The sequence below is a fragment of the Sinocyclocheilus rhinocerous genome, unplaced genomic scaffold, assembly GCF_001515625.1.
Source record: "Sinocyclocheilus rhinocerous isolate Xijiao unplaced genomic scaffold, SAMN03320098_v1.1 scaffold62, whole genome shotgun sequence".
In the NCBI taxonomy this organism is placed as follows: domain Eukaryota; kingdom Metazoa; phylum Chordata; class Actinopteri; order Cypriniformes; family Cyprinidae; genus Sinocyclocheilus; species Sinocyclocheilus rhinocerous.
The window spans coordinates 1,851,215-1,859,981 of record NW_015656585.1 but is presented as its reverse complement, the minus strand read 5'-3'; the positions used below and the strand labels follow the sequence as shown (position 1 = coordinate 1,859,981).

The following is an 8,767-nucleotide window of genomic DNA, read 5'->3' as shown; positions in this document are numbered from 1 at the left end:
CTGCTGGCAGTTTTAGTTTCATTTTTAAAGTATCTTTTCAGTTATTTAAATAATTTAATTTAATATATGACAAGCTGCGCAAAAAATCGCGCGAATATGAACGTGGTGTTGCGCAGCTCGTCAGTGAACAACGGCTCTGTGTAGTTAATGCTGCTCAATGTGAAAGCACGCACGTGATGGAGATTTACCGCTGATTACAGAACCGGCTTTCTGACAAGATGCGCGTTAAATATCGCATGCGATTTATCGTGCAGCCCTACTTTAAACAAGGATTAATTAGGTATCTACCACCATCTATTCCACCTAAGTCTTCGCCTAATTTGCATCTCTGTTGGGAAAACAACTGGGAAAGGCTATAGCTGATTAGAAATATCTTTGCTCTGCCAAGATCTGACTCCTACACTGCACTGCAACATTAAACAATGGTTGCAGATATAGCAGAAATCCCATCTCATCTAGAATTCACCGGTTTTTAAATATTTAAAATAAAATATAGAATATATATTATTACCTCTTAGCACTTACCACTTATTTTTATTTAGTGGTAAGTGTTTAGACAAAAGGTAATGTATTTTGTATATATATTTGTTTACTGTTTCATGCAAAAGTTTGGGCACCCCTCTGCGGCTGCCTAATAATGTGCTCTTTCTGTATCAGAAAAGATCGTAGTGATATGCCTTTCAGTTTCTGGATAATGTGATGTTTTGTCAGACAGAAATTCTTAGTGTAGCAGTACTGAGTTATGTGAAATAAAATCAAAAGTGAAAAACAGGCTGGGTACCCTCTCATTTGTCGGGATTTGAATACCTTTAGTCACTTAATGTGATTGACTGCAACACAAAATTCATTTGATTGACTCAATGAACCTTAACACTGCAAACACAGGTGCAACCAATAATGAAAAAGGATATTTAAGGTAGCTGATTGCTAGTAGTGCTTCTCTTTGATCTCTACAGTAGTAGCAACATGGGAACCTCAAAAGAACTCAGTAATAACCTAAAAACTAGGATGATTCATTAACATGAATTAGGAGAATGATACAAAAAGTTATCACAAATGTTTCAAGTCTTAGTCTCCACAGTCAGAAATATAGTTAGAAAATGGAAGGCCACAAACAGTCCTTGTGAAGGAAAGATGTGGGAGGCCAAGAAAAAACCCTGAAAGGCAAAGGCGAAGAATGGTTAGAAAGGTCAAAGATAAACCACAGACCACCTCCAAGAACATCTTGCTGCTGATAATTTCATTGTACATTATTCCACAGTTCAGCGCACTTTGCACAAGGAACAACACAATGGAAGGGTGATGCGGAAAAAGCCTGCATACTGCCAACAAGCAGAGTTGTATGCAAAGGCTCATCATCAATAATGTCCTGTGGACAGTTTAAACTAAGATTGAGTTATTTGGTCAAAACAAGAGGCGCTTTGCATGGTGGAAAAGAACACAGCATTCCCGGAGAAGAACCTGCTCCCTACTGTGAAATTTGGTGGTGGATCCATCATGCTGTGGGGCTGTGTGGCAAGCACAGGTACTGGAGACCTTATCAGAGTTGAGGGTTGCATGGATTCCCCCCCAGTATCAGCAGATTCTTAAGTACAATGTTCAAGAATCAGTTAAGAGGTTGAAGTTATGCCAGGGTTGGTTGTTTAAGCTGGACAATGACACAAAAAGGGCCCTATGAGTTCCGTGATGTGGAAAACGTGGACGGAATTGCGGAATCCAGTTAAAAAAATTGGATTTACAGTTTAACGCAGAATGTCACGGAATTTGTCAAAGTTTGGATGAATTCATCAAAAGTAGGTCATTACACTTAAATCGAAACGTGATATGGACTAGTATCTGTAAATATTAAGCCGCAAAATTAAATATAAATACTGCGTGTTCTGCGTGTCTCTGTATAAATGAATGGCACAGACTCGCGGTTTTGTTTACTACACGTACTAAAGCGCACAGCTCGCGGTGATTTCAGCGTCTGCCGTCTCACTAAATGAGGACATAAATACATGAACAACATCTCCAGAACTGCTCTGAGAGTCACTTCATGACCATTTCACCGTTCATTTGAGTAAAACTAGAGTCATATCATATACACACAGAAATATAAAGGTATTCACGACAACCCGTCAAAATAAAAGTTCAGTTTAACTTGAAGACATTGTGCCAGAAATATATTACTTTTATTTAGTAGAATGTACAACTACTACTACTACTACTACTGTTGAAAAATTTATAAAATGTTATTTTTTAAGGAAAATTCACACAATATTTCTTCCATGTTTTAATTTTAGTAGTACATTTCCTTTATTTGCCAAAAAAATTAATTTGTTTAATTTTCATTAATTAAAAGATAAATTAAATTAATGTTTTGTGCCTTTATTTAATAACCAGAACATTTTAAATACATAACACAGAATTTCCGAGGGGGGAGGGGGGGATTCATAAGGCTATTGTTTTAATGCATTCAAATAATTAGACATGCTAAAACACAGTATTTGGTAACAAAAAAACATAACGTGAGAAAACATTTCACAGGGCTCTAAACGTCATTTTTGTTAAACTTTTAATAAAATGATGTTAAACTGTATAATTGTCATTATTTTAATCAATTAGACATGCTTTTTGATTAATACAATTTAATTTACCCATTAAAAAGGAGTCTAGAAAAATTAAAATGGAAAAAAATGGAATCCAGAAAAAAAAAAGGAATTTGGAAAAAAATAAAACAGAATTTGGGGAAAAACAGATTTTATAGGGCCCTACCCAAAGCATTGTTCCAAATCTACCAAGGAATTTATGCACAGACAGATACAGTCTTCTAGAATGGCCATCCCAATCCCCAGACTTAAACATTATCAAAAATCTATGGATTGAAGAGGGCTGTCGATGCTTGGCAGCCATCAAACCTGACTGAACTGAAGAGCTTTTGCAAGGAGGAATGGTCAAAAAACCTGCAGCCAGAACTCAGGGACTTATCAGTGGCTATAAGAAGCATATACAGGCTGTTATTTCAGCAAAAGGTGGCTCTACTAAATACTGATGTCATTATTCCATTGGGGTGCCCAAATTTTTGCACCTGTCTGTTTTTGGTCTGTTTTTGTTATGATTCACATTGCATTGTATCTGTTGATTAAATAAATGTTATTTCAGAACTGAAATGTTGCTGTTTCCATAAGGTATAAATTATATCCAAATGAAGTTGCTGCTTTGAAAGCCCATGCAGCATATAAAAATATATGACCTAAATATTCACCTCTCACCTAAAATAACTAGTTTTTAAAATAGTTAACTGATATAAATAACTATATAAAAGAGCAAATATATTTATAGAGACAGTTAATATAAATAAATAAATAAATAAAATGGCACACATTTTTTTAATGGAATATTGTAGTTTATTACAAATGATTTATAGACACACTTTTTTTTTTTATTCATGCACCCTTGTCATTTTTAAATAAAAAATATTAACTTCCCCTCACAACATTATCTCTTCTCTGATGACGTGAACCAAAAACCTGTTACTCACAGCAATTAGCAAACAACAATGATTTAATCAATTCCCAATGGAAAAAACCAAGTCCCGCCCTACATATTCTCTCATTCGAGAAGCCGTTTTACTTAAATATATATTCCACAATACAGAAGATGATCACAACTTCAGTTTCATGTCGACTCTAATACTGCATGTGTTCATTAAAGAACTCTACAAGTAACTATATATATAAATCATAGACACAACCATTCAGGTTTGTCTGGCATGTTGTTTAGCACATCCATTTTCAAAAGAAACTAAATGCAGCCCTCTACATAGAATGTTTCAAAGCATTTTATTCAGTTGCACAGTGTGAAGCAGCTAGCATCATGTAACACAATATTCAGGCATTAACAGCACTCAGATCAGGATGCTGAGTCTGAGAAGGAACTACAGGTGAGGAAGGTTGCAGTGACCCGGAATAAAGCAGAGTAGCAGGGAAGCACCATGACAGGCAATCTATCCCCACAGACCAACACAGCTCCACTGGAAAAAAAACACGGCTGGGTCTGACACACATTGTGCACATGAATACACAGAGAGAGAGATAAAGAGAAAAGGTGTAAGAAAGGAAATGTGTTAGAGAGGGGGATGTGAGAAAGATCAAGAAAATGTGTGTACTGAATACTCGCAGCTCAGGATATCATGCTGAAATATCATGTGCAAATACTGTAACTGTTTGAATTCAAGGATGTTAAATGAAAGATCACAAGAAATAAAAGGTAAAGGTAATAGTGAAAACAGAAATAGTAACCTGCAAATATATCCACACAAACTGAAAACTTTTGACAGGTAAGGCCAGAATGTAGGAGAAAGAGGAGGAATAGAGTTGAGCCTTTCAGACAGATGTACAGGTAACAATGAACAAAGGCTTTCAGAGTGACAAGTGAAACTGTATGACCAAGACAGGTGAAACAGAGAGAAAGTGAGAGAGGAGAGGAGAGGAGATGAGAATAGATAGACAGAGAGAGGTAGGGCTGGCAGACATCCAGTATGAGAGCAACTGTAGCACTGTTGTGAATTTTTAGACATGTGCATGTCATGAAAGTGTCATGTGCTGCTGATATTGCATAAATGGATTCAGGTTTGCTTTTGACACCTTCATATATGATGACTTTTTTTTTTTTTTTACATACTTACATTTCCCTTATTTGAATGGCAATTAACACAGTTATCTCAAATAATTGCAATTAGATCAAATAAATAATTGTGATAGGCCTAGTCTAAGTTTCATTGCAGTGTTAACATACATTAAAAAAAGGTCAAACTGCTTTGAGACTCATAAAACTGGAGGATGACTTCTTTTTGCGGCATCGATTACAACAAAAGCTGCATGAATCTGGAGATATGCAAGGTTTTATGTCTCATCTGCATTATCTCACCTGCGCAGAATATCCCAGAGGAAAACTGTGAATCAGAGGTTGCTCTTTTATAGCTCAGGAAACTTAATGGGTTTCTCAATAATTCTGTTTCATTTAAGCATCAAATGGTTCTCCTAAAATTCCTTATTAGAAATAAAAGCAGAAACAAATCAGAACATTGTTGACATGCAATGAGTAAAGAGCAATAAAATTATGAATAACACATTTGAAAATGTGAACCGAAAATCACATTTTTGGTCATGGATAAATCTGATAGGATTTCATATTAAAATAACCAACTTTTGAATTTAGACTTTGTTTACTGGTAAATCTAAGTGCAGTCAAATTTCCGCATAATTTACTCACCCTTATACAGTTCTAGATTTATAAAACTTACTTTCCTCAGTTGAAAACAAACAAATATTTATAGAAATATAAACCATCTTTGTGAGCCCATATAATGCCTGTGTACGGGCATCTCTTATTTTGTTTCACAACCATACGTGTTGGCATTGATATCAACTCATATGACAGTTGGCCGGAAGCAATGATTTATAGTTAAGAAAGTTTAAAACTGAAGTAATATTCTCTCTCTGTCACACACACACAAACACACACATTCCACTTCAGAAAACATTGACTTTTTGAGTTGCCAACTTTAGAGGTCTTATACCAATGCATTATATGGGCTCACAAAGATGGATTATTTTTTGTTTGTGTTCATCTGAAGAAAGAAAGTCATATACATCCGGGAGGGCATGGGGGTGAGGAAATCAGAGAATGTACTTCTACTGTTCTAGGTGGAGTATCCCTTTAAAGAGATCTCATTAGTAATTTTTCTTTGTGATGGGATACTCTACAGTCGCCTGTATTCTAGACTATGGCTAATGGCCAACCTTTTTACCCTTACAGCAATCAACAGACTCAGTAATCACAGCAGAATCTCATCTGATTGGCTGTGCATGCTGCTCAACATGACAAACACCTCAACTTTTTCACTGCACGGCTGCCATCTTGCCACACAAAATAAACTCAAAAAGCCATTACAAAGACTTCAGGTTTGACCTCAGTAGATGTTATCACTCGAGTGTGATATTGCTTTTTTACCGCAGTTCAAAAAACAAGAAGTTAATATCAAGTAACCGACCTTTTAAACATAATATTGTCAGATATTTTGTGTATTTTTGCAGTGGCAGCAAAAACAGTTCAGTTACAAAGTTGCAAACCATTGAATTGGAACACAGATAAGAGCAGAGATACAAACAGTGAAACGTTCCAGAGCTGTTAGCTCGCTCAACCAATCAAATTAGTGGACTGGAACTAATTGCTGCATAATATTTCTATCAGCTACATTCGACCAAAAAAGGCAGAATGAGGCTTTTCTATGTATATAAGTGGATGAACAGAGGAAATGACGGAAGGAAAGAGACAGACTATGAAGGAGGTGAGACAGGGTCAGTCCACCTGCCGGGTAGTTGTACATCAAACACATGAATTAATAATTCCAATGCCAAATCTAGTTATGAGACTATCTCTATGAGACAGAGAAGAATTTAACAAATTAATTAATCCTGAGAGTAGCTCTCACATTAGCGTTCTTCTCTCTCTTCCACTATTCTGAACTGCAGGATCGCTTGTGCCATTTATATCCCTCTTCATAAAGTAAATGCAGCATAATCAATAACGATTCCTAAATACTGTGTAACTGCCAGACTGGATTTTCAGTTTTGTTTAGCAAATGTCAGCATTTTTCCATTATATAGGCCAGTGGTCCTCAACTAGTGGACCACAGATCTGTTCTAATAAGGTTAGGCAGGGAGAAAACAATGGAACACAAACAATTAAATGCAACAAATTATGCAGTCAAGATAGCAAAATAGCTTAATCAGCATTTTCCTTTTCCTTTACAAAGGCTCTGTGTCTTTTGTATTTTGGTGCAATCTTTTGCCACATGATAGAACCCACTAAAATGCTACTTGATTTGTTCTTTATTAGCCGTTGGATGGGTGTTATTAAGTAACATCTGCCTCTGTGTACTTCTAGTTTAATTGTATCTGCTTCAAATAAGTTATATATTTAACTGACATGAGTAATGGCTGCTAATATGCCAAAAATATTTGATTTAAAAGCTTTATACCAAACCTTTTTAAAAGAGCCAAAACCAAGAAGCGCTACAATGCCTGCCCTCAGAAAACACCGAGTTCCTATTGTGCTTGTTCCTAATTTGTTTGCAAAACCAATAACTTGTTCAAACTCAAACTTTCCACAGCATGCCTATATGAAATATGACTCCTACTGCATTGAACAATTTTTCATAATGTCACATTTTGCATGTTTTCACATATACTTTCATGCAATCATTTGGTTATGGTTTGAAGAGGAAACGTCTAATAAGCCCCATTCAGACTCATGGTAAAATGAATTAAACACATCAGGTACATACCAATTTCATCAAAGCACCTAGAAATTCACCATCAAACACATCCTGCAGCCTGGGGTGTTTCCTCCACTATCATTCACTTCACACTCTATAGGCTTGAGAAAACACTTCTCTCTGGTCTTTTCACAGGATGCTGCCTGATACTGCTGTTGTTCTCCAGTTATCAGCTGTCTGGGTGTAAAAAAAAAACCTGACAGCTGTCTCTGTGAGGAAAAAACAAAAACAAACAGCAGGAATCCCCCCCTTCTCCCACCCTTTTTCCTCTCCTTCTCCACACCTCACTCCTCTTTTATGTCTTCCCTTCCAGCACTCCTTTTGTGCCATCCATAATATCCCTCTCAAGTTCCAACCACACGCTTTTAGAAACCAAACACTATCCCAAGAATAAACACAGTCCCTAGTGCAAACAAAACATTGAAACATTTTCATAACTGGCTCGCATTTATCACAAACGCTCAAATATTTCAAATGCAAAAGAAATAGCTATTTTACCTGAGACTGACTTTTCAATCCCATCACGCAGCTGAATGCACCAATGTTAACAGAAGATTAAACTCCCTATTCACACAGGCTCCATGCCACACACGTGCCACAGAGGACTCCATCTGCAGTACATTCATTAGAGGCACAGCTAAAAGGAAAGCTTCAAGAGAGGATGGAAGAGAGCATACATACAGACTATTTTTGTCCCACAGAGGAGAGAGAGAGTGCTGACATCCAGCCACAGAGATGAAGAGTCCTCACACTCTCTCCTCACACTGCTGCCGCTGCCACTGCTGAGTCTGCCTCTGGTTTGCTGCCCTATATGAGCGGGAGCCCGCCTCGCACACACAGACACACACACACACAGTCGCACACATATGCATACAATGCACGTAGCAACCAGCTGTCAGAAGAGACGGGGGGCAATTCTACTCAACTTCTCAAACATCCATGAGACTGCTGATTTTGATATACAAAACTATGGGCTTCAGGACACTGTACAGTAAATTCGTAAAACAGGTGCACACATAAAGTGTAAAGTGGTGCTTCTCAGGACCCTGGGGAATGAAGTTTAATGAGCTGCTGTAGAGCATTCAAGGGTCAGAGAGCCACTCTGTCTGCAGTGTCTCAGAGGATAACTGTCACCGTTTTACCATTCCTGTTTTACCATTTCATGCCCTTGTCACTCTTTCTTTTTCCTATACCACCGCCATGTATATTGTTGTTTCTTCATCTCTGAAAAACCCACATTTTCACTCAATATTCTCTCATCTTATCTTTTTAACGAATGGTTTACCCAAAATGTATGGTTTTACCATTGAAGCAAAGAGAATGGCAATTCGTACTGATCATGTCTATCAAGCTTCAAAAAAGGTGAAAAAGCACCATAAAAGTAGTCTATTGATTTGTGCTATGTACTCAAGTTTTAAAAAAAAAAATTTTTTTTTTTTTTTT

The 8,767-nt window shown here is 36.9% G+C and overlaps 1 protein-coding gene across 2 annotated transcripts in view; it reads right to left on the bottom strand.

Annotated features, from left to right (window-relative positions):
• LOC107720291 (multiple C2 and transmembrane domain-containing protein 1-like) overlaps nucleotides 1-8,767 on the bottom strand; it is a 152,581-nt gene that overhangs the window by 105,517 nt on the left and 38,297 nt on the right. The gene's annotated exons all lie outside the window — the stretch shown is intronic.